Raw genomic sequence first — 25,934 nt, forward strand, 5'->3', positions numbered from 1 at the left:
TTTTTCACCTCTCATGTTAGATTAATTCCTAGGTATTTTATGGTTTTTTTTGCAATTGTAAATGGTATTGATTCCTTGATTTCTCTTTCTGTTTTTTCATTGTTGGTGTATAGGAATGCAACCGATTTCTGTGCAATGATTTTATATCCTGCAACTTTGCTGAATTCATGGATCAGTTCTAGTAGTCTTTTGGTGGAATCTTTTGGGTTTTCCATGTGGAGTATCATGCCATCTGCAAAGAGTGAACGTTTGACCTCCTCCTGGCCAATTTGGATGTCTTTTACTTCTTTGTGTTGTCTGATTGCTGAGGCTAAGACTTCCAATACTATGTTGAATAACTGTGGCAAGAGTGGACATCTCTGTCTTGTTCCTGACCTCAGTGAGAAAGCTCTCATTTTTTCCCCATTGAGGATGATATTAGCGTTGGGTTGCTCATATATAGCTTTTATGATCTCGAGGTATGCTCCTTCTATCCCTACTTTCTTGAGGGTTTTATCAAGAAAGGATGCTTTATTTTGTCAAATGCTTTCTCTGCATCTATTGAGAGGACCATATGGTTCTTGTCCTTTCTTTTATTGATGTGATGAATCACATTGATTCTTTTGTGGATATTGAACCAGCCCTGCATTCCACGTATAAATCCCACTTGGTCTTGGTGAATAATTTTTTTAATGTGTTGTTGGATCCAGTTGGCTACTATCTTGTTGAGGGTTTTTGCATCCATGTTCATGAAGGAAATTAGTCTACAGTTCTCGTTTTTAGTGGGGTCTCTGTCTGGTTTTGGAATCAAGGTAATGCTGGCTTTATAGAAAGAGTTTGGAAGTTTTCCTTCCATTTCTATTTTTGGGACAGCTTCAAGAGAATAGATGTTAACTCTTCCATAAGTGTTTGGTAGAATTCCCCTGGAAAACCATCTGGCCTTGGACTCTTGTTTTTTGGGGAGGTTTTTGATTACTAATTTGATTTCTTTACTGGTTATGGGTCTGTTCAAATTTTCTATTTCTTCCTGTTTCAGTTTTGGTAGCGTATATGTTTCTAGGAATTTGTCTATTTCTTCCAGATTGCCCGTTTTATTGGCGTATTAGTGCTCATAATATTCTCTTATTATTGTTTTTATTTCTGCTGTATTGGTTGTGATCTCTCCTCTTTCACTTTTGATTTTATTTATTTGGGTCCTTTCTTTTTTCTTTGTGATCAAACTGGCTAGGGGTTTATCAATTTCATTAATTCTTTCAAAGAACCAGCTTCTGGTGTCGTTGATATGTTCTACTGTTTTTGGGTTTTGATAGCATTGATTTCTGCTCTAATCTTTATTATTTCCTGTCTTCTGCTGTTTTTGGGTTTTATTTGCTGTTCTTTTTTCAGCTCTTTAAGGTGTAAGGTTAGGTTGTGTATCAGATCTTTCTTCCCTCTTTAGGAAGGCCTGGATTGCTATATACTTCCTCTTATGACCACCTTTCCTGCATCCCAGAGGTTTTGGGTTGTGGTGTTATCGTTTTCATTGGCTTCCATGTACTTTTTAATTTCCTCTTTAACTTCTTGGTCAGCCCATTCATTCTTTAGTAGGATGTTCTTGAGTCTCCAAGGATTGTTATCTTTCCAAGTTTTTTCTTGTGGTTGATTTCAAGGTTCAGAGCATTGTGGTCTGAAAATATGCACGGTATGATCTCGATCTTTTTGTGCTTGTGGAAGGCTGATTTATGTCCCAGTATGTGGTCTATTGTGGAGAACGTTCCATGTGCACTGGCGAAGAATGTATATTCTGCTGCTTCATGATGAAATGTTCTGAATATATCTGTTAAGTCTACCTGGTCCAGGGTGTCATTCAAAGCATTGTTTCCTTGCTGATTTTCTTGATTAGATCTGTCCATTGCTGTGAGTGGGGTGTTGAAGTCTCCTACTGTTATGGTATTACTATCAATGAGTTTCTTTATGTTTGTGATTCATTGATTTATATATTTGGGTGCTTTCACATTTGGCGCATAAATGTTTACAATTGCTAGGTCTTCTTGGTGGATAGACCCCTTAGTTATGATATAATGCCCTTCTGCATCTCTTATTATAGCCTTTATTTTAAAGTCTAGATTGTCTGATATAAGTATGGCTACTCTGGCTTTCTTCTGTTGACCATTAGCATGACAGATGTTTCTCCATCCCCTTACTTTCAATCTGAAGGTGTCTTTAGGTCTAAAGTGGGTCTCTTGTACACAGCATATAGATGGATCTTGTTTTCTTATCCATTCTATTACCCTCTGTCTTTTGGTTGGAGCATTTGGTCCATTGATATTTAGAGTGAGTACTGAAAGTGATGAGTTTATTGCCATTATGTTTCTTGTAGAGTTGGAGTTTCTGGTGGTGTTCTCTGGTCCTTTCTAGTCTGTTGCTTTAAGTCCTTTTTTTTTTTTTTTTGGTCTTTTCTCCCTTCAGAATGACCCCCTTAAAATTTCTTTTTTTTTTTTTTTTGTTAAAAAAAATTTTTTTTTAATGTTTTTATTTATTTTTGAGACAGAGAGAGGCAGAGCATGAGCAGGGGAGGGGCAGAGAGAGAGGGAGACACAGAATCTGAAGCAGGCTCCAGGCTCTGCGCTGTCAGCACAGAGCCCGATGCGGGGCTCGAACTCACGGAGTGTGAGATCATGACCCGAGCCGAAGCCGGACGCTCAACCGACTGAGCCACCCAGGCGCCCCGACCCCCTTAAAATTTCTTGCAGGGCTGGTTTAGTTGTCATGAACTCCTCTAATTTTTGTATGTCTGGAAATATTTTAATTTTTCCTTCTGTTTTGAATGACATCCTTGCTGCATAAAGAATTCTTGGCTGCATATTTTTCTTATTCAGCACATTGAATATATCCTCCCACTCCTTTCTGGTCTGACAAGTTTCTGTGGATAGGTCTGCTGGAAACCCGATCTGTCTTTCCTTGTAGGTTAAGGACTTTTTTTCCCTTGCTGCTTTCATGATTTCCTCCTTGCCTGAGTATTTTGTCAATTTGACTATGGTATGCCTTGTTGATGGTTGGTTTCTGTTGAATCTAATGGGAGTCCTCTGTGGTTCCTGGATTTTGATATCTGTGCCTTTCCCCAGTTAGGAAAATTTTCCACTATGATTTGCTCACATAACCCTTCTACTCCTTTTTCTCTCTCTTCCTCTTATGGGACCCCTATGATTCTGATGTTGTTCCTTTTTAATGAGGCACTGATTTCTCTAATTGTTAAATCGTGCTCTTTTGCCTTAATCTCTCTCTTTTTTCCTGTTTCATCATTCTCCATAAGTTTGTCCTCTATATTGGTGACTCTCTTTTCTGCCTCAACCATCCTTGCCCCTGTGGCCTCCATTTGAGATTGCAGCTCAGTTATACATTTTTAATTTCATGCTGACTAGCTTTTTCTTCTTTTATCTCCACAGAAAGGGATTCTAATATATTTTCGAATCCAGTTAGTGTTCTTATTATCATGAATCTAAATTCTGGTTCAGATATCTTGCTTGTATCTGTGTTGTTAAGTCCCTGGCTGTCGTTTCTTCCTGCTCTTTCTTTTGGGGTGAATTCCTTCATTTCATCATTGTAAAGGGAGAAAAGGAATTAATGAGGTAAAAAAATTAAAATTAAAAAAAATTAAAATTAAAAAATGAAAAACAAACACACAAAAAAATCAAATAAATGATGCTAGATGATAGGTGTGTTTTGGTCTGGGTGTTGAAAGGGGTTTGATAGAGATAAAAGGGGAAAGAAAAAAAAGGAAATAGTTTGAAAATTTGAATGAATACACTGAAGTAGACTAAAATGAAATGATGCAAGTAAAGTAGAATTTTAAAAAATTCACACAAAAGTAAAAAATATAGTTGAAAAAAATTAAAAATATTTTTAATAAAAATTGATAATAAAAATGAACGTTTCCTCTTTCTGTATTCAAGATAAAGAAAAATGAAAAAGAGAAAAAAGAAAAAAAGAAAATTGAATGGATGGATTGACAAACAGACTGAAATATGACTAAATTTACTTAGTTTCCCCTAGAAGTCAAACTATGAAGCACTTCATAGTCCATAAACTAAGTTGGCAGAGATTTGTGTTCATGAAGAGTGAGGTTGGCCCAGTTGTGCGGGCTCAGTGTAACGACTTCGTTCTCCACTAGATGGCACTGCTTAGCTTACTGGAATGGATTTGTGGTGCTTGTTGGTGCATATGCGCATGCGTGGGAGCGGTGAAAATGGCGGCACCCACCTACCCAGTCTCTAGTATCGGAACTCTGTTGTCCCTGATCAGCAATCACACACCCATCCTTTGTCTTCAGCTTCCAACCACTCCCCACTTTTACGCAGTCCATGACCAAGCCCCAGGCAGCACCTCCCTCCTGATATCTGTCTCAGATGTGGCTGTTTTCCCTGACACCTTACTTCTGAGGGACTGTAGCTTTGACCTGTTCTGCCCCAGGAGGGTCTCACAGAGCAATGGCTGGGTGCTGGCTACACCCAGGATCATCTGTGGGACTGTGCTGCTGCCAATGCCCAGAGACTGCAGCCAGATGCCAGTCCGCCCCAGAAAAAGTTCATGAGATAGTGTAGCAGCGTTTCAGGGATTATGGAAAATCACAACACACATCTGGCACCAGACTTCACCCTTAACAACCTTGTTCCAGCACCAGCAAATGTGGGTCTCCTGGGTCCACTGGGGCCTTGCCTTAGGGGATCCACACAGCTTCTACCAGGTGTCCTCCGAGCAGGGGAACTGCCTTTCCCCATGTGGCCTGAAGAACCCTGGACTCCACTCTTCTCCTGGGGATTCGTCCTTCTCACCAGAGCACCACAAGGTACTGAGCTGCGGAGTTTCAGACTCTGTGCTCCCCATGTTTATAGTCTTAATGGAATTTAAACCTTCTCCTTTATCCCTTTTTAGCTCAGTCCCTGCAGCTGTTTCCACTTTTCTATTTTCTCTCCAGCTGCTTTTTGCTTTTCTCGTATTCTCCCCTCCCCCCTCTCTCTGCATGCAAAAGAGGCTCTCTGCCCTCCTCAGCTTCTCTTTCCCCAAGTTCACTTCTCTGCCCCATGTACCTGCTGAATTCTGTGGTTCAGGCTGTGCAGATTGTTGTGTTAATCCTCAGATCAATTTTCTAGGTGTGCAGGATGGTTTAGTGTTGGTCTGGCTGTATTTCATGGATGCAAGGCACACAAAAACTTCCATGCTGTTCTGTCATCTTGGCTCCTCCTCTAAACACAATTATTTTTGAGCCTTGAGTTCATCTCTTTATCGCTAACAAGAATGAATACAGTGCTGGGTGCCGCCCCGAAGTAAATTTGAGTTAAGAACACAAGGGCTGTCATCCTGGGTCAGGCTTGGACCATACAACCTGGGACACTCTCTCAGAGAGTGGCACATAGGGGCAGGTTGGAAACAGACTAAGTGATAACTCTGATATCTGCACAGATGTTAAGTTGTACCATTCTGTTGGTAAGTTTCCCTTAGTAAATTATGGTAAATATGACATTAATAAATTTGTTCTGAGCTGTTTTTGAATCTGTTTATATTTTTGTTCTATACCAAATTTTGGGATGGTAATCTCTGTAAATTTATTACCAACTGTCCTAAACAATGTATTCTCAAGCTAAGAGAGATGCTTCCTAGGATAAATTCTCCAGAATTTAGTGAGTTGCAGAGATTTACAAGAACAATGGATCTAAGATCATCCATTGTTCACTGATCTATCCAGTTAGTCTATAAAATGAGTTCTGTGATGGAATATACTTGGAAAACCATTCGTATTATACCCTTTTCTGGGAGAATCATGGGACACATTAGCATACTGAAAATTCTAGAAGGAAAGGAAATGTATTCACAAAACCTCTCTATGTGTAACACCCTGCAGAGCTAGTGTTCCATGGGAAAACTGTCCTAGCAGTTTAGGAATTGTTGGAGCTTTTCATATCCATAGACTGACTAAGGAAAGGTTGTCAGATGACAAGTACAGCATTTTCCATTCTCCTAACCCATTTCTAGTGCAGATTGTTGACTGTGAGTGTTGATACAGTGGGCCAGCTGTTTAGTGATTTCCATCACCAATATCAGGGCAACCTACAAACAAGGAGAGCCATGGAAAGAATATGGGATTTGGAATGATAAGGTGTAAGTTGGAATCTCTTTTCCATTATCACTTGCAGCTGTGTGATCTTGGGAAGGTGACTTAGTTCTCTGGGTTTCCTCATGTGTGAAGTGGGAATAATAGTAATAGCTCTATATTACTAGAATTACTCTGAATTATATTTGTTACCATGTGTAGAAAGTTGGCAGAGTGTATTGATTTTTTTTAATTTGTTTAAAGTGTTTAATAAATTTTAAATGAGAATGAGTCCTGGTGTTCTAATTAGTGAATTGAATCATTAAACATGTAATAGGTGACTCTTTGGTTTAAGGCTAAAATCATCTTTTGTGTATAAATGTATAAAGGGAAGAGAAATTCAACCCTTCTGTCAGAAAGAAAAAAAACCCATAGGGGTTAATAGCTGTGCACACTTTCACTGCCCCAGGTGCAAACATCAGCCCATTAGATGGGTAACGCAGCTGGCCCAATTTAGTGCTCAGCACCCGTCTTTATTTCTGCTCTGTTGGAACTGGCAATACAGAGTAGCTTCTGAAAAAGTGGTTTTAATACCTTGCTACGATAATATTCCCAAGATATTTGATCCACAAATAACTGACATTTTTCATCATTTCTTTTTACAGCAAACAGGATTTCAATATGGCTTTTGTTCAAGTGTCTTTTTACTTTCTTTAAGGAAACAACAACAAAAAAAGATGCATACAGAACTCAGATTTTCCCCTCCAAATCCAAAAAAGGAGACAAAACCATAATTCCCTTTCTAGTACTCAAGAGCCGGAAATAATCAAAGAAATATATTAGCTCCTGATACAAGTAATTTAGGAAACTATTCTTATGTGCTGAATGTATAATGGATGTGCAATTAAGAATGAGTTCATAAGGCAACACATATCAGCAGAGCCTTTTCCATTTAAAAACAAAAATGATTTTAATCCACTAGCACTTAGAACATAAAAATGTGTCCTAGGCTACCGCTCAGAGATAAGAGGTATGACAATATCAAACAAATGATGAGATCATGCATCTCTTGGAGGATGGATTCCCACTGTTATGGAACACGCGCAGGGCATAGTCCTATGCTTTTATGCAAGAAACAAGTTGCCCCTCCATTGCAGAAGTTGGATTTGAATTAACTTTGCAGAGATAAATCTTAGGCACTATGAATGACCACCAAAGGGGAAAATACTAGTGAAGGAAAGGAAAACTTATATGTACTTTTCCTCATAGTGTTGTTGTTGTTGGTGGTGATGGTGGTGGTGGTGGTGGTGGTGGTAGTGTGTGTGTGAATGTGAAAGAAAGAAAATATGTGCTCTGGACCCTATAGTCATGTCACACCTGTTAAGGATAAAAGGAAGCAGTATAGTAGAGCAAGTATCAATAGCTCAAATGTATTTGGTGCAGCAGGTAAACTACATGATGAAGGGGGAGGATGAAGGCTATGAGGGCTGGTGTGGGCTGTGAGGTAATGAACATGCATACCTCCAAAAGGCATCAAAGCACATTTCTTTTTTAAAATTTCTTTAAAAATGTTTTCATTTATTTGAGAGAGAGAGAGAGAGAGAGAGAGAGCGGTAGAGGGGTGGGGCAGAGAGGGGGACAGAGGATCTGAAGCAGGCTCTGTGTTGACAGCAGTGAGCCTGATGCGGGGCTCAAACTATGAATGGTGAAATCATGACCTGAGCTGAAGTTGGATGCTTAACTGACTGAGCCGCCCAGGCGCCCCTTAAAGTACATTTCTTTTTTCAAACCACCATGTAGCCCAAACAAAAGAGCTGTATGGGCTCAAGTCCATCTCCTGGATTGGCAGTCAGTTTGCAAACTCTGGGCAAAAGTTTAAAGAGCATAAGTTCTAGAGTGAAACTAGGTTCAGTTCCTGTTAACCAGGCTAGCGGATAAGATTGGCAAGTTAATTTAACATCTGAAAGCCTCATTTTCCTTATGTCTGAAATGGGGATAATAATAGTACTTAGTTTATGAGATTATTGTGAAAGTATTATGATAATGTATAAATGTAATGTGTTTAATAGGATGACTGGCACCTAGGAAACACTTAATAAATATCAGCTGTGTACACAGACACACACACACACACACACACACACACAAGAAACTACATATAGGAATGATCATTTCCTCCTTTTAAATAGCCACTGGAGAAAGATATGAACTTTTATAATAATGTCTTGTGGCATATCCATTTGAGAGTAATTGATGGCAGCAAATGTTTTCTTTCAGAGAGTGGGAGGCAGTTTGGATTTTGGAAAATATTCTAAGAAAGACTGATGAATAAGATAAATGGTAAAATTGTGCGATATGATTTTTGGGCACAAATAAGTTAATAAGAGGGAATATAAGTTTGGGCATAAAAGGATGTGTAGACAGGAATTCAGAGAGAATGGTCATAATTATTTTGTTGGGTTTCTAGCTCCCTGATATTTTCTAGTAAATCATCTCAATGTTAAAATGTTGGGGAACCCTGGGGCTCAGTAATTGACCATCTTCTTTGTCCATCCTCACTCTCCCTTGGTGATGTGATCCAGATTCATGGCTTTAAATATCTATTTGCTTAACTCCTACTAATTTATTTCTTCAGCTAGGCTCTGCCTCTATACTCTCAACTTATATACTCAGTCATCCAGTTGATACCTTCACACAGATGTTGAATAAGCTCTTGAAAGAACAGATTCCTGAGATTCACTACCTCCTTTTCAAACCAGTATCTCCAGTATTCTTGTCTCAACTGATGGCAATCCCGTTCTTCCAATTGTTCAGTCAAAACCTTTGGTGTGATACTTGACATCTCTCTTTTTCTCATACTTTTTATCTGGTTCATTAGCAAATTCTGCCCACTCTGCCACCTCCAGTTCTGTCATCCTGGCCCAAACCACCATCATCTGTCCTCTGCATAATTACAATAATTTTGGCTGCTCTTACAGGAATAACTTTTCCCTTGAAAATCTGGTCATGTTACTTCTCTATGGCTTATTCTCTGACTCAGTTCCTGTCTTTGCCATGACCTACAAAGCTCTCCATAAACCTGTTTCTTGTTGAACTTCTTGGACTTTATTAACCCCTTTATCATTTTATCACACCTGCCACACTGACCCCCTTGCTGTTTCTTGCACACACTAAGAGCTACTACCTCTGGACCTTTGCTTTTGCTCTTCCTTTGTCTGGAACATTTTTCTGCTATATATTTGCATGACTGGTTTTCTCACTTCCTTCAGGTCTTGAGTTAAAAGTCACCTTCCCTGGCTATCTCATTTAGAAATTTTTTCCCCTCCCCCCATACTTTCCTTCTCTGATTTGCTTATTTTTTTTAATGTTTACTTAATTATTTTTGAAAGAGAGAGAGCGAGTGAGAAGGGGAGGGGCAGAGAGAGAGAGAGACAGACAGACAGAGACAGAGACAGAGAGACAGAGAATCCCAAGCAGGGCTCAAACTCATGAACCACAAGATCATGACCTGAGCCAAAATCAAAAGCTGGATGCTTAACTGACTGAGCCACCCAGGAGCTTTACTTACTTATTTATTTTTTCTTAACAATCATTTTTGTGTCTCTCACTATAGAAGGTAAGCTCCCCGAAGGCAGTGAATTTTGGCTGTTTTATTTACTGTTGTGTTGTCAGTGCATTGAAAATGCCTGGCCCCAAATAAGCATGTATTAGATATTTGTTGAATGAATGAATAAATGAATTTGCTGTCCTTTTTGTTACTTACTTTTATTTTATTTTATTTTATTTTATTTTATTTTCCATCCCCTGCCTCTTCTTTGTTACTTATTTTTAAATGATGCAGGAACCATGAAAGAGATGGGCAGTGAGTTACAGTGGATCCAGGCACTTGAATTCTATTTGTAGCAGTGCCACTAGGTAGCTATGTTGTTTGGGACCTGCTTTACTTTTTTAAGCCTTGATATCCTCTGAAAAATGAGACAGGTAGACAAGATAGATGGATGGTTTCTAGAATCACTTCCATTTCTGGGTTATGTGACTCTGATATAACAAAGAAGATGCTTATAGGAATAAGGACCTGTGCTCTATTTAAGACCAACTTACAGCTTTCTGTGATAGCCAGAAAGTGTGCATTTCTTGGTCTCTCTGTTTGAAGTTTACCACCAATTATCTTTGTCTTTGAGGGAGGACCAAAGCCCGACAGTTGAGTAGAAGAAGAAGTACTTCCCCAGTTTTAGTTCTCACCTCTCATCTGTCATACTGGCTTAGCATATTTCCTCACCAAGCTGGAACTTATTTTGTACTACTTGCAGTAATGCTGATGCTGTTAATATCAAGTTATATTTTTCCTAAGTATTTCTACATGTATTGATTGCCATCATCACATCCCCATTCAGAAGATGGGTCAAGTTTTGTCAACATTTCCACTTACAGAAGCTGGAAGCAGAGAACCAAAGGGTGATGAATTGGCCCTGTCACAGAGAAAGTCAAGGCCAGAATTCTATAATAAGCAGTGTTCATTTTTTACTAATAAAGTGCTGCTGTTAGAAGCTGAAGTCAGAACTGGTAGCATTCTTGCCATCTCCAAGTCTGGAATGGTAGGTCATTTAGAAACACTTACATAAATGTTTCTGCAACTCATGGAGTGCCAGGAATGCCATGAAATTTTGTTGGTGGCTTACAGATTTCCAGTACTATGTGGAGTGCAGAAGACAGAATCTCTTGACTCTGGGATTTATAGGATAAGTACCCTTTCCCTTCTCTCTACTCAAATTACTTGAAGATAATGATCCTTTCTAGGCATTTTGCCAGAGCAAGAATAGAATTCTGTCTGCTAAATTTCTGGTCAAAAAAAGTGAATAGGTGGAAGAAAATGTGCCTAATATGTTTCTCAGTTGAGAGCAGAAGTGAGCAATGATAGATATAACTATATAAATAATTATTAACCAGTGCAGAATTTTTAAAGACAAGAATTCAAAGGCAACTTTGGAAACTAGGAAGTTTATCACAACATAGAAAGCATAAATAAAATACAAAGACTTAGGTATCCAGGCTCAGTATTTAGAACATAAATGAGTTCAAAATCAGATATGTCTCTGAGACCAATTGGAATTTATCCCATCCTGGGTAGATTTGTCTTTTGGTAAGAAGGGGCTCAGAGACTGAGGTATACTGTATAGGGTTCCAAGATTGAGTATATGCAAGCTACAAGGTTGAACTGTGTCTCATTTGCTGGAGAACCTGGATTCCTTACTTATTACTTTAAAATACAACAATTTTTGATAACAAAGTCAAATATGTCCCATTGAAGAGAAAGTTGAGAAAACTGAGTGTAGTGAGTATAATGTAAGTAATATTATCTCTGAGTTTTTACTGTTGGAGATGAATGCTTAAGGTAGGAAGTGCCAAGTGTGTATGCATTGTAGGTCTATATAGCTCGAGCCCTAATGCCATGGACACTCTTTCTGTCAAGGGGACAGATTAAACCTTCCTCTTGGCCCCTCCACCCCAGGGAGAATGCAGCTGTCATAGTGGACATTTAAACACATGAAGTTTATATTAGAGCTGCCTAGACTAGCAGGCAGATAAAAACTATTCCAAGAGTTAGATAAAGCAGGCTACAAGCATCTTGTAAAGCATATTAGTATGAAACAAGGCTTCAGTATAAATCAACAGGTAAAGAAGAACTTTGAATAACTTCGTATGCCAAGACTGATACTACTGAATGGAAGTAGCATCAGTCCTAGGGCAGCATACCTTAGAGATATTCAGTATATGTGGGGCTACTCAGGAAGATGGCTCCAGATGAAGCAGTTAAGGCTCTGCTCTTAGTTATACCAGCTATGTGTGCCTGCTAGAGTATTCAAAGGACCTGAAAGTCAATTTCACAATATTAGTGCTTATTGTTTATATTTGTGTTTTTTGTTTTTTGTCTTTGAGTTTGGATTGAGTCCTTCCCAATGAGTACTTTTAGCCTACTCATGGTCCTTAGCCAAAAGAACCCCTCTAGGAATCATTACATTTATTTTTTGTTATATAAATGAACCCATTTATTATAGGCTAGCTTCAAATGGTGGAGCTTCAACTGGTCTTTCAACTCCTTCAGTCTTCTGATGGCCAACTTTACTATGACGGCAGAAGTGGTGTTGTAGGACCAGGCACCACTGGCTATGGTTTTCATGCAGGAACCACAATGGCAGATTCCCACAGCTCGTCTTTTCATCTTGGTTTTGCCACAGAAGGAGCAAGTGTACTTGCAACGTGCCCTTGCAAAGTGTACTTGGCATGCTGGTTTATTTCAATCTTCTGCACCATTTTCCTGAGGGAGACACCATAATGGGTCCTGTATTTACCAATGATTCTGACCTTCTTGGCATGTTTAGCCATGTTGCCACAAACTAGGTCTGAGCCCAGAGAGCATGGGATTATTACATTTAGATACCTGGATTGGGTGAACTCTGAATGTTACTGGTAATCGTGGAGATCCTGACCTTCAATGACTGCTGTATTAGCAGGGCTGATCGCTGTTTCAGTAGCAATTTACAGTGCACATCCTCTGAGAGATACTGGTTAGAGTCCCTTCCTTACATACATTACTTCTGAAATTATGTGCTCTTATAGCCTTAGGTTTTATTGTAATCTCTGCTACATAATGCACAAAAATATTTATGAATGTTCTTATAAACATTTTAATATTCTCATAAAGGTGGTTTTCCAGAAGCTATAAAGATACAGATAAATCTGTCTTTCTAGCACACACACACATATACACAGGAAAGAAAACGAACTGCTTTGGACACACAAGCTCATGTGCTAGAGAGCATAAAAAATCTTCTTTTCTCTTTATCAAGACCTAACTTAAACTGCCACTGAGTTAGTTCTTCTACCCAGGGGACTCACTGTCCAGTGGGCAACACAAATTTGACTATATTACTCTTCTGTATAAAACCTTTAGTGACTCTTCATCACCCATGGAATACAGCTCAAAGTCCGTCATGGAAATATGTCATGGACTTCATCTTTTGTCATTTCTGCCTCACATTATTTGCTTTAGATGCAGCATACTACTTCTGGTTCCTTGCACATATCACACAGTTCATTGCCTCCTTTTTCAGGCTTATCCTCTTCCCTTTAGAATATCTTCATCTCATTTTCTCCTGACTATTCAAATTAGTCCTTAGTTCAAGTGTTACCTCTGCCCTTTAAGATAATGTCTCTATCTATATTAAAAAAATAAATAACTAATTAAAAAAAGATAATGTCTCTATCTTATTCTTCCTCACCTCCAATACGACCTTATGTTCTTAACTGGGTGGGTGAGGTAGCCCTCTGAATTCTCACTGCACTCAATGCAGATCACCGTGGGACACATTTTATTTGTTTATTTGTCTGTCTCCTTCAATGGACTCCAAGTTCTTTGAAGGCAGAGGTTTTTGGTTTTTTTTAATTTCTTATTAACCTTTGGGTTTCCCATTGTCTAGCTAAATGCATGATATATAGCAGCTGAAATAAGTTTTAACTATTTATTTAATTGAAATAGTATCATTCAAAAAATAGCAGTCTTAAGAAGTCCAGCAGAGCTAGTTCTGACAGAACACATTTTAGTCTAATGTTGAAGTCTAGTGAAAATGATAACTTCAATATGGTTTAATTTCCACTCATGTGGGTTTACTACCAGTTGGCAAACAAGCCACATAAAGAAAGCAAGAAATAAAGAAGTAGAATGGATGGTTCTCACATACCTCCTCAGGTTCTCAATACATATTTTTTAATACTTCAGTATCTCCTCAGTTCTTCAAGGAACTGTGCTTAAGGGCACTGAGGTGGCTCAGTGGGTTTTAATGTCCAACTCTTGATCTTGGATGTCACAGTTTGTGAGTTTGAGCCACATTACAGGCTTTGCACACAGTGTGGAGCCTGCTTGCGATTCTCTCTCTCTCTCTCTCTCTCTCTCTCTCTCTGCCTCTCCCCCACTCATCACTATAAACTTCCCTCTTAGAACTGCATTTACTGCATCCCAAAGAATTTGGAACGTTGTGTTTCCATTTTCACTTGTCTCCAGGTAATTTTTGTTTTTCTCTTTGATTTCTTTGATGACCCCTTGGGTGTTTTAGTAGTATGTTTTTTAGCCTCCATGTGTTCATGTTTTTGTAGGTTTGTTTTTTTTTTTTTTTTTTTTTTGTGATTCATCTCTAGTTTCATACCTTTGTGGCTGGAAAAGATGTTTGATATGATTACAATCTTTTAAAAATTTTTGAGACTTGTTTGTGGCTTATCATGTGATCTATTTTGGAGAATGTTTCATGTCCATCTGAGGGGAATTTGTATACTGCTGTTTTTGGTTGCAATGTCTGATATATATCTATTAAGTCTGTCTGGCTTAATGTGTCATTTAAGGCTGATGCTTCCTTATTAGTTTTCTGTTTGGATGATCTATCCAATGTAAATGAGCTGTTCAAGTCCCCTATGATTGTTGTATTATTGTATTGTATTTCTCTCTTTGTGTCGGTCAATATTTGCTTATAATTAGGTGCTCTGTGTTGGGTGCATATATATTTATAATTACTATACTCTCTTGTTGGATTGGGTCATTTATCTTTATGTAATTCCCTTCTTTGTGTCTTGTCACAGGCTGTTTTAAAGTCTATTTTATCTGATATAATAATTGCTACTCTAGTTTTCTTTCCATTTCCATTTGCATGAATATCTTTTTCCATCCTTTTACTTTCAGTCTGTGTGTCTTTAGGTCTGAAGTGAATTTCCTGAAGGCAGCATATAGATTAATCTTTCTCATCTTTCTTTCTTTCTTTTTCTTTCTTTCTTTCTTTCTTTCTTTCTTTCTTTCTTTCTTTCTTTCTCTTTCTTTCTTTCTTTCTTTCTTTCTTTCTTTCTTTCTTTCTTTCTTTCTTTCTTTTGTTTTTTCCATTTAGCCACCCCTATGTCTTTTGATTGGAGAATTTAGTATATTTACATTTGAAGTAATTATTGATAGGTATGTACTTTTTGCCATTTTCTTACTTGTTTAATGGTTGTTTTTGTAGTTCTTCTCTGTTTCATTTTCTCTTGTTTTCTTCCCTTGTGATTTTATGACTTTCTTTAGTGTTCTGCTTGGATTTTCTCTCTCTCCCTCTCTCCCTTTTTCTTTTCTTTTTTTTTTTTTAGTAATGTATCTATTATAGGTTTTTGGTTTGTGGTTACCATGAGGTTCACAGATAACAATCTATGTATATAGTAGTCATTTTAAGTTCATGGTCACCTAACTTTGAATGAATTCTAAATGTACTACGTTTTTACTTCCCTTTCACAATTTCTTATGCTTTAGGTGTTATATTTTATATATATTTTTAATGTATATATATAATATATGAATAATTTTTTTAATGTGTCGTTGGATCCAGTTGGCTACTATCTTGTTGAAGATTTTTGCATCCATGTTCATGAAGGAAATTAGTCTATAGTTCTCGTTTTTAGTGGGGTCTCTGTCTGGTTTTGGAATCAAGGTAATGCTGGCTTTATAGAAAGAGTTTGGAAGTTTTCCTTCCATTTCTATTTTTTGGGACAGCTTCAAGAGAATAGGTGTTAACTCTTCCATAAGTGTTTGGTAGAATTCCCATGGAAAACCATCTGGCCTTGGACTCTTGGTTTTTGGGGAGGTTTTTGATTACTAATTTGATTTCTTTACTGGTTATGGGCCTGTTCAAATTTTCTATTTCTTCCTGTTTCAGTTTTGGTAGCATATATGTTTCTAGGAATTTGTCTATTTCTTCCAGATTGCCCATTTTATTGGCGCATTAGTGCTCATAATATTCTCTTATTATTGTTTTTATTTCTGCTGTGTTGGTTGTGATCTCTCCTCTTTCACTTTTGATTTTATTTATTTGGGTCCTTTCTTTTTTCTTTGTGATCAAACTGGCTAGGGGGTTATCAATTTCACTAATTCTTTCAAAGAACCAGCTTCTGGTGTCGTTGATATGTTCTACTGTTTTTGGGTTTTGATAGCATTGATTTCTGCTCTAATCTATATTATTTCCTGTCTTCTGCTGTTTTTGGGTTTTATTTGCTGTTCTTTTTTCAGCTCTTTAAGGTGTAAGGTTAGGTTGTGTATCTGAGATCTTTCTTCCCTCTTTAGGAAGGCCTGGATTGCTATATACTTCCTCTTATGACCACCTTTCCTGCATCCCAGAGGTTTTGGGTTGTGGTGTTATCGTTTTCATTGGCTTCCATGTACTTTTTATTTTCCTCTTTAACTTCTTGGTCAGCCCATTCATTCTTTAGTAGGATGTTCTTGAGTCTCCAAGTATTGTTATCTTTCCAAGTTTTTTCTTGTGGTTGATTTCAAGGTTCAGAGCATTGTGGTCTGAAAATATGCACGGTATGATCTCGATCTTTTTGTGCTTGTGGAAGGCTGATTTATGTCCCAGTATGTGGTCTATTGTGGAGAACGTTCCATGTGCACTGGCGAAGAATGTATATTCCGCTGGTTCATGATGAAATGTTCTGAATATATCTGTTAAGTCTACCTGGTCCAGGGTGTCATTCAAAGCATTGTTTCCTTGCTGATTTTCTTGATTAGATCTGTCCATTGCTGTGAGTGGGGTGTTGAAGTCTCCTACTGTTATGGTATTACTATCAATGAGTTTCTTTATGTTTGTGATTCACTGATTTATACATTTGGGTGTTTTCACATTTGGCGCATAAATGTTTACAATTGCTAGGTCTTCTTGGTGGATAGACCCCTTAGTTATGATATAATGCCCTCTTCATCTCTTATTATAGCCTTTATTTTAAAGTCTAGATTGTCTGATATAAGTATGGCTACTCTGGCTTTCTTCTGTTGACCATTAGCATGACAGATGTTTCTCCATCCCCTTACTTTCAATCTGAAGGTGTCTTTAGGTCTAAAGTGGGTCTCTTGTATACAACATATAGATGGATCTTGTTTTCTTATCCATTCTGTTACCCTCTGTCTTTTGATTGGAGCATTTGGTCCATTGATGTTTAGAGTGAGTACTGAAAGTGATGAGTTTATTGCCATTATGTTTCTTGTAGAGTTGGAGTTTCTGGTGGTGTTCTCTGGTCCTTTCTAGTCTTGTTGCTTTTGGTGTTTTTTGTTTGTTTGTTTGTTTTTTGTTTTGTCTTTTCTCCCTTCAGAATGACCCCCTTAAAATTTCTTGCAGGGCTGGTTTAGTTGTCATGAACTCCTCTAATTTTTGTTTGGGAAAATTTAATTTCTCCTATTTTGAATGACATCCTTGCTGGATAAAGAATTCTTGGCTGCATATTTTTCTTATTCAGCACATTGAATATATCCTGCCACTCCTTTCTGGCCTGCCAGGTTTCTGTGGATCGGTGTGCCACAAACCTGATGTGTTACGGACTTTTCCCCTTGCTGCTTCATGAATCTTTCCTTGCCTAATATTTTGTGAATTTGACTATGATATGCCTTGTTGATGGTTGGTTTTTGTTGAATTGTATGGGTGTTTTCTGTGGTTCCTGGATTTTGCTATCTGTGTCTTTCCCCGGTTAGGAAAGTTTTCCTCTATGATTTCCTCACATAACCCTTCTACTCCTTTCTTCTCTCTCTTCATCTTCTGGGACCCCTATGATTCTGATGTGGTTCCTTTTTAATGAGTCACTGATTTCTCTAATTCTTAAATCATGCTCTTTTGCCTTTGTCTCCCTTTTTTTCCTGCTTCATTATTCTCCATAAGTTTGTCCTCTATCCCTGATTCTGTTCTGCCTCATCCATCCTTGCTGCTGTGGCCTCCATTCGAGTTTGCAGCTCAGTTATAGCATTTTTTATTTCATCCTGACTAGGCTTTACTTCTTTTATATCTGCAGAGGAGGATTCTAATTCATTTTCGACCCCTGCTAGTATTCTTAGTATTGTGATTCTAAATTCTCGTTCAGACATGTTGCTTGTAGCTTGTGTTGATTAAGTCCCTGGATGTCATTTCTTCCTGCTCTTTCTTTTGGGGTAAATTCCTTGTTTTGTCATTTTGAAGGAAGAAAATGAATTAATAAGGTAAAATTAAAATTAAAATATTATAAACAGCACACACATACACACACACACACACACACACACAAATCAAATAAATGATGTTTGATCCTAGGTATGTTTTGGTCTGGTTGTTGAAAGGAGTTTGATAGATTAGAGAAAAATGGAAGAAAAGAAGGAAAATTTTAAAAAAGGGAAATGTTTGAATATTTGAAACAATGAGGACAATGAAATAGAATATGATGAAGTGATGGAAGTAAAATGGAATTTGAAAAATTTACACAAAATAAAAAGTATAGTAGAGAAAAATTAAAAATATATTTTTAATAAAAATTGAAAATAAAAATAAAAATTTTCTTTTTCTGTATTCAAGACAAAGAAAAGATTTGAAAAAGAAAAAAAGAAAAAAAGAAAATTGACTAGATGCACCGGCGAGCAGACTGAAATATGATTGAAATTATATTGTTTTCCCCTAGAGGTCAAACTATGAAGCACTTTATAGTCCAGAAACTAAGCAGGTGGAGAGATTTGTGGTGTTCCTGAAGAGCAAGATTGGCCCAATTGGGTGGAGCTTAGTGTAATGGCTCCGTTCTCCACTAGATGGCACTGCTTAACTTACTGGGGTGGAATGCTGTGCTTGTAGGTGTGTATGCACATGCGTGGAAGGGGTGAAAATGGCGCCACCCAGCTACCCAGTCTCTAGTATCCGAACTCTGTTCTCCCCAATCTCATTCTTTTTCTCTCGCTTCTGTCCACTTCCTGCTTTTACACTGTCTGCGACCAAGCCATCAGGTTGTCAGGGTGCACCTCCCTCCTGAGTTTTATCTCAGATGCTGCTGTGTCCTGACCCCTCACTTCTGAGGGACTGCAGCTTTGACCCACTCAGACCCTCTGAGGGAGGGTCTCACTGAGCAATGGCCAGGTGCCAGCTGCACCCAGGAACATTCAGGGACCCTGCTGATGCTGATGCCCAGAGACTGTGGCTGGGTGCCAGCCCACCCCAGAAAAAGTTCACACAATTGTGTAGCAGCAGCATTTCAGGGATTATGGGAAATCACAACACATATCTGGCACCAAGCTTCACCCCTAATGACTTTGTTCCAGCACCAGTGAATTTGGTTGTTCTCTGGGGTCTGCTGGGACCAGGTGGCCATACAGCCTCTACCAAATATCCTTCCAGCAGGGGGACCGCCTTTCCCCCTGTGGCCCAAGGATCCCCAGACCTCATTCTGTTCCTGGGGATTCTTCCTTGCCACCAGAGTACTGCCAGGTATCGAGCTGCAGAGTTTCAAACTCTGCACTCCTCCTGTTTATAGAGTCTTAATGGAATTTAAACCCTCTCCTTTCTCCTTTCTCTCTTTTAAATTCAGTCCCTATGGCTGTTTCCACTTTTCCTCTTTCCAGCTGGTTTTGGAGGGGGGTGCTTTTCCCATACTCTCCCCCCATCTCCGTCCTCTCCCTGCACACAAAAGTGACTCCCTGCCCTCCGCAGCTTCTCTCTCCCCCAATTCACCTCTCCGTGCCACCTACCTGCTGAGTCCTGTGGTTCAGGTTGTGTGGATTGTTGTGTTAATCCTCAAATCAGTTTTCTAGGTGTGCAGGATGGTGTAGTGTTGATTTGACTGTATTTCATGGATGCAAGATGCAAAAAAACTTCCATGCTGTTCCATCATCTTGGCCTCTCCTGATTTCCTCTGAAAATGTCTCTAAATGTTACTATTCTTGATGCTTCGATTGGAGAATGTGGACCATTTTGAGAACTAGCAGGCCAGAGTATTATCTTTTATTGTGTCCTCTCTTTACTTCCCATGGATTTCTTTTTCTAAGCAGAGTGTCTCTATGCAGACATCTGAGTAGCTGAGCAATTGAACTACCAGTGACCGGCTGTGTCTTTTTAGGGTTTATTGTGAAGTAGTTGCCAGCCCAGTAGTGTATCACTTTGCATTGCTCCCCATCTTTCCATCTTATAGTTTTCCTTACTTTTGCTCTATGGAGATTTTATGCCCCAGATGAATTTTAAGTGCTTCCTCCTAGGTCTGGGAACTTTTTTTTCAGGGAGCTTTGGCTAACATAATATAATAATGACTTATTTACATGCTTGTCTCTTCTGGGAGACTGAAAACCCCTTGAAAGTAGTAACCATGTCATCTCATTTGTTATGAGATGGGACCTGACAAAATAGGCCAGAGGTCCATGTTCATATAACAGACCTATTCATGAAAACATAGGGAATTATAGAATAAAAGTGTTCTTTGTGAAATACATATACTTAAATATTATTGTTCAATAAGTCTTTAATCTTATTGGCTAATATTTAAAAATCATCTCTTGAATATGAAATATAATGTGCTATTTGAGTAATAGATAAATTAAGGAAAAGAAAGTTTTACTAAACATATAATTTAAAGCCCCAATGGTATTTTTGCCAGTTGGTTATTGCCACCGTTAAGATAATTCTTATTAAAAATTAACCCTAAAAAATTCAAAATCTATGTAATATATTTAAACATCTTAGGATTTGGCTGTCTCTGAAAGGTAAAGGACAAATAAATATCAAGTAATAAGCATCTAAGAGCTTTGACAGGAAATAAAGGCAGAGAGCCTAATACAGTCATAAAAAGAGAAGCCTAAATAAAGCCATATTTGGAATAAAACAAATCTCAGTACCTTCTGTATAATTTGCAATAAACCACAGATGCCAAACTTTCATCTTATTTAAGTCAATCCGGCACTAATCTCAAACTAAGTTAATTTCTCAAATTGGATTAATTATGGTGAAAGAAATTTTGCAATTACCCATAGGAAGATGCTGGGAAGATTGTAAACTCAGGGTAATTTATGATTGAGTATATATGTTGATCATGAATGCTGCATATTTGGGGCTGTGAGACTAGGTGTGAGCCCTATGTGACTGCATTCAAGTTTGGGCATGGATTAAATACACAATCTGAATATTAAATTTACCCTTTTTACTTTTATTTCTAGCTTTGTGTCAGAGAATTTTTTTTATGTGTTTTGAAGGAAGGTTCCAGACCATGGGAGCCAGTAGTAATAGTGCACTTAAAAAAATAGCTCTTAAAGGATGTATATGGAAAATGTTCTAAATTTTAGAATCTCAAGTTTAAGCATTTCAGGAAATCTTATTTTTTAAAATGAAAAGTGGAAGTTTTCCATGTGAGAAATAGGAAGGAAGAAAGATACCCATTTTTATTGAACTAGAGAAGCTTTGTATGTATCATCTTACTGAATTTTGATAACAGTCAGTCTTCTGGAATAAGTGTGAGTATTCCTATTGCATTGCTTAGTAACCAGGGATTGGGGATTTTACTTTCAGAACAACCCAGTCAGGAAGTGGTAGAGCTAGAATATAAATCCAGGCCAACTGACTTCAGAAACTCTGTCCTATTGGCTGTGTCATGCTGCCTAGTTATCACTAACTGTTGGAAGAATTTAAGGTTTATTGTTTTTTGTTAGATGCCTCTTTCTCATCCATGGGACAGCTGTAAATTTATCTGTCTTTTACTCTATAATTGGGATAGTTTTAGTGTAAACTGGACTTGCTTGAAGAATTGGCATGAAAGAGTAGGAAGTAGGGCTTGAATAGCATATTAGGGTTTTCCAGAAAAACAGAACAATGTGAACCATCAGAGATAATGTAGTCTCTGTCATCACTAGATGTTGGTTAGTGCACCATTGACATCTTCAGTGTTATCCTGAGTTTAGTAATAAATCTAATTCCATCCTAAGATAGTAGTGATGCTTGAAGTTATGCCTTTAAATCTGTATTTTGGTTTTGCCTTTGGTTCTAGGTTTGGTATCAATATTTACGTGATTCTTATTTTGATACAATATAACGTAAAGAACCATACACAGAGGTATTTTGCCTGTAAAATATACTCAGTCTGCTTTCTGAATGCTTGTCTTACAAATCTATTGTTATCAAAATATTCTCTACTGATGGAATATCTAGTCATCATTGAAAAGCAAAGTGCTTTGTTTTCCAGGAGAGATATCTCATATTGGAAATGGTCTGTATTTTGTAAAATTTTGCAAGCAAGCACACACTATTGTTGTTATTAAGTGTGTGTGTGTGTGTGTGTGTGTGTGTGTAAAATCTAACATTGGGTCAAAAATCAAGGTATTCTATTTTAACATACATTTTTACTGTTTTCATTTCATTCTGTAGAAATTGCAAATATCATCATGCAGAAATTTCACTTCTTCAGTTTCCTGAGCTCACAGGTCACATTGCTTTTTTACTGGAATCTCTACCTGGCTCAGTAACCAAGGCAACAAATCCCTGGTTAATGATTCACTAGAAATTCACTGTGGAGGTGGCTTATTAGTTTTTTTCCCCAAGAGCTGGGATAAAAAGCTTGCTTGTGATATTTTCATCTATTTCTCTTTTCTCTCCTACTTGAGATCCAGACAACCTAAAGTAAACTTAATTAAAATCAATAGACAAAAATATCCAGTGCTTTAGATTACTATTTTGGGACTTACAGTGTTTGTATATATAAATATGGAATATTAATAAGTTTAAGAATATTTTGTTTTATGTTTCTACTTCTTTCAGTTTGCATTTTTGATGTGTGCATAAAAAACAAAAATAATTTTAAAATGGTAGTTTTAGGCTTAAGCAGTATCCTAGTTCTGGAAGAGTTGTTTGTAGAAAGCATCTTTAAGAAGTTACTAACATGCCTCAGGGGAAGAAGAGAAGACAAGTAAAAATCCAACAGAAGTTTGAATAGGAAAAAAAAAGTCAACTTTATGAAAAGGAGTAAGTATGGGAAGAAATTGACAAGAGGGCAAAAAACCAAAAACCACTAAACTAAAAAAACCCCTTGGTGTTGTTTAAAAATATTCCATAGTATATGAAGATACAGTTCTAATGGATGAATGAATCCAAATATATTTCTGGAAAATTTTGTTTTCTGCCGTAATATTTAAAGGGAAGCAAGGGGAAGAGGAAATGATAGAATGACATTTGACGTGTTTCCCAAGTGTTTATAAAAGAGAAAAAGGCAGTGACACTGGAGAACACAATTACCTGGCTTGAAAGTGCTAAAAGGAATGGACCTCTTGAGAGGAATGGGGGATACATTAACAACGGACTTTTTACACGTCCCCCCCGCCTTGCCAAGGCAGCTTTTAGTGCCATGTTTAAAAGGTTCAAAATAACTAAAATCATGAGTTGAGAACTGTTAACTCTAGGAAGTATTTTAGAACTTCTATTAAGAATTGGAGACAACTAATATAAGAAAATCCTCCTAGACCTTATAAGTTAATAGAAGGTATTTATCTATGGTGTGACAGTTATTTATATTGTCAAAAAAACATATAATGAAAAAAACTCATGATTTCATTATATTGAAAGCTTGAGAAGAGCACTTTAAAGAACAGTAGACACACTACTAATAAATAGTGTTTAGGCACACTATTAATAAATCTGTCATTTTTACATTACACAAATTGGAAATTGTTTCTGGAAGAACAAAAAAGAATTTTGTTTAGTAGTTCTGTAGAATGTACTTGCCATTAAGGAGCATCTTGGCAGTATGATACAGATCCCATAGAGGACCAATGTTCCGACCAAACTCACCACTAGGAAAAACAATAACAAATTACCCAAAAGTCAAAAGTGGATACAGTACTACCAGTGGCTAAGAATTGGTTTTGTCCCTCCTTGTCCATATTCCTCCCTCCACTACAGTTTTGTCTGGAGGCAACTCTGACTTCCTTTTGGCCCAGAAACATTGGGTCAGAGCTGGCTCTACTTCTGGGCACTATAGCTGGAGTTCTTACCCACGCCAAGCCAGTTAGAACTACCAACCTTGCCAATTTCAGCCAAGAAGACTCAATCCAAACTTTTGTTTGTGCTTTTATTGAACTCTCCCTCTGGTGGTGGCCTTCATGTGATGATTATGGAAATCTGAAGTTTCAGGAACCACTGCAGGGAGGTTGAGAATGGAGTCAACTCAGAGGAAGCAAAGAAAATTAGTGATATCATTTGAGTCCTGAATAAAGCCACACCTGAAGTTACTACTTGGTCTGGACTTTTCATTTAAATGAACAGTAAGTATATTTTTGTTTAAGCCAACTTGAGATTTTTTTTTCCCCTCACTTCCAACTGACAAGCAGAGTGCTTTAACTTATCCACAGGTGCAGAACTTCCAGAAAAGAGCCAGTAGGAGCTGAGTAATTCTGTAATGAAGGGAACTGTAGCTTGTGCAGGAGATCTCTTCTTGGTCAACAACTGGAATGTTAGAAAAGAATTTAAATGCAAATACCAGTCCTTCAGGAAGCCTATATCAGAGTTAAGGGGAAAAAACCAATGACAACAAAGCCAAAGAACTGTTCGGTGCTGTTTTACTGTTCTGATGTAGTAAATATACAAAGAATACATAGAAGCAACAAGAAAATTATTAGTCACGAGAAGCCTTTGAGGAGGAGAGGGCAACATAGTAAATAAGGAGAGTAACTGGTTAAATACCTATATTATGCATGGGCCCAAAAGTGAGTGCTTATTCGGGCAGATAGTTTTGAAAATTTCTTATAGTTTATTTCACTAAGGTTGTCTATACTGGTCAACATTGTAGAGAGTAAATCACCAGGTCATTTTATGGCATGTAAACAGATATTGAGAATTGTTTTAGGTTTTGGAACATAATTTGGAAACTAAGGTACCAATTATACTAAATGACTTTGTAGCAGACATGAACAACGTTTTTTACTAAGAGTGTGATTTTCCTTAAAATAATGAGTGTTCTAGTTTTAGCAACTTGTAAATGGTTCTATGCTTTATAGATATTTTTCTTTGCCTTGTGAAAACATAGAGCAGGTCTACTGTTCAGTTATGAGAAATATTTATTTTCCAATGTTTAGTTCCTATTGCTGAAAGGTAATATTGGAATAAAAGTGAAGGTCAGTTGAAATGATAAGTTCTGATATTTTCTACTCTGAGGTAGTATATATATATTTTTAATTGGATAGGTAAGGCATAGGACAAAAGGCAGCATGTTAATTAGGAAGGAATAGGGAGTCTTCTTCCTGAGACCCTGGGAGTATAAAAGATCCTAACATCATCACTGACCTCCAGGAAAGGAAGAGTAGATGGATATTTTAGGTATGATAATGAAAATAAGTGAAACATACATCGACAGACTATCAGAGACTAAGCAGAAGTATAACTGCAGAGCTTAAGTTTGAAGCTGAATCTGGTGTGAGAAAGGATGCCATGAATTTGTACATTAAAACAATGGAGAGGAAGTAATGGAAAATTTAGTGAGAAGAATAGCATTTTTGTCAGAAATGTTAATCTATTGTGTGTTTTATTCATTTCTCTTATAAAAAAGAATTCAGAACATTTTGGACACTTAGGGTGCTTCAGAGTAGAGCAGATAACTATAAATCACATCTCTTTTTGAACTTGCAGCTGAAGTTAAATGGAAATGTGACATTGTAGGGAAATTCACTAGGCAGGATATTGAAATCTGTTTTTAACAGCTGTCCAAAAAAGTGCCAAAATGGTGAATTATCTTCTCTTTTCCCATAAACTAATTGATTCTCAGAAAATAAACAAAAAAGATACTGATATTATCCTGCTGTTTTTTGTTACAAACATAAAGTAGTGGCTCTTATGATGTATCACAGTTGAACAAAATTAACACACTGTCAAAGTAGCTCAATCACGTGGCATCATACCTCTCTAAGACATTTACCAGAAAGTTCTTCCTTGAGCCAGAGATGGAAAAAAACAAACAAAAGTAGCACACAACTCCCAATATAAGAAAAGAGAAGGCTGGAATAGACCACATGTCAGTCTGGCCTTAGATCAGCTTAGATGTTTCTTTTGATCATAATAATTGTTATTACTCATTTCTGATGATT

At 37.5% G+C, this 25,934-nt stretch overlaps 1 protein-coding gene and 1 pseudogene across 1 annotated transcript in view; one reads left to right on the forward strand and one right to left on the reverse strand.

Annotated features, from left to right (window-relative positions):
- The window catches only part of METTL4 (methyltransferase 4, N6-adenosine), a 249,810-nt gene that overhangs the window by 171,466 nt on the left and 52,410 nt on the right, over positions 1–25,934 (forward strand). The gene's annotated exons all lie outside the window — the stretch shown is intronic.
- Positions 12,008–12,835, reverse strand: LOC122204130 (annotated as a pseudogene).

The sequence above is a fragment of the Panthera leo genome, chromosome D3, assembly GCF_018350215.1.
Source record: "Panthera leo isolate Ple1 chromosome D3, P.leo_Ple1_pat1.1, whole genome shotgun sequence".
Classification (NCBI taxonomy): domain Eukaryota; kingdom Metazoa; phylum Chordata; class Mammalia; order Carnivora; family Felidae; genus Panthera; species Panthera leo.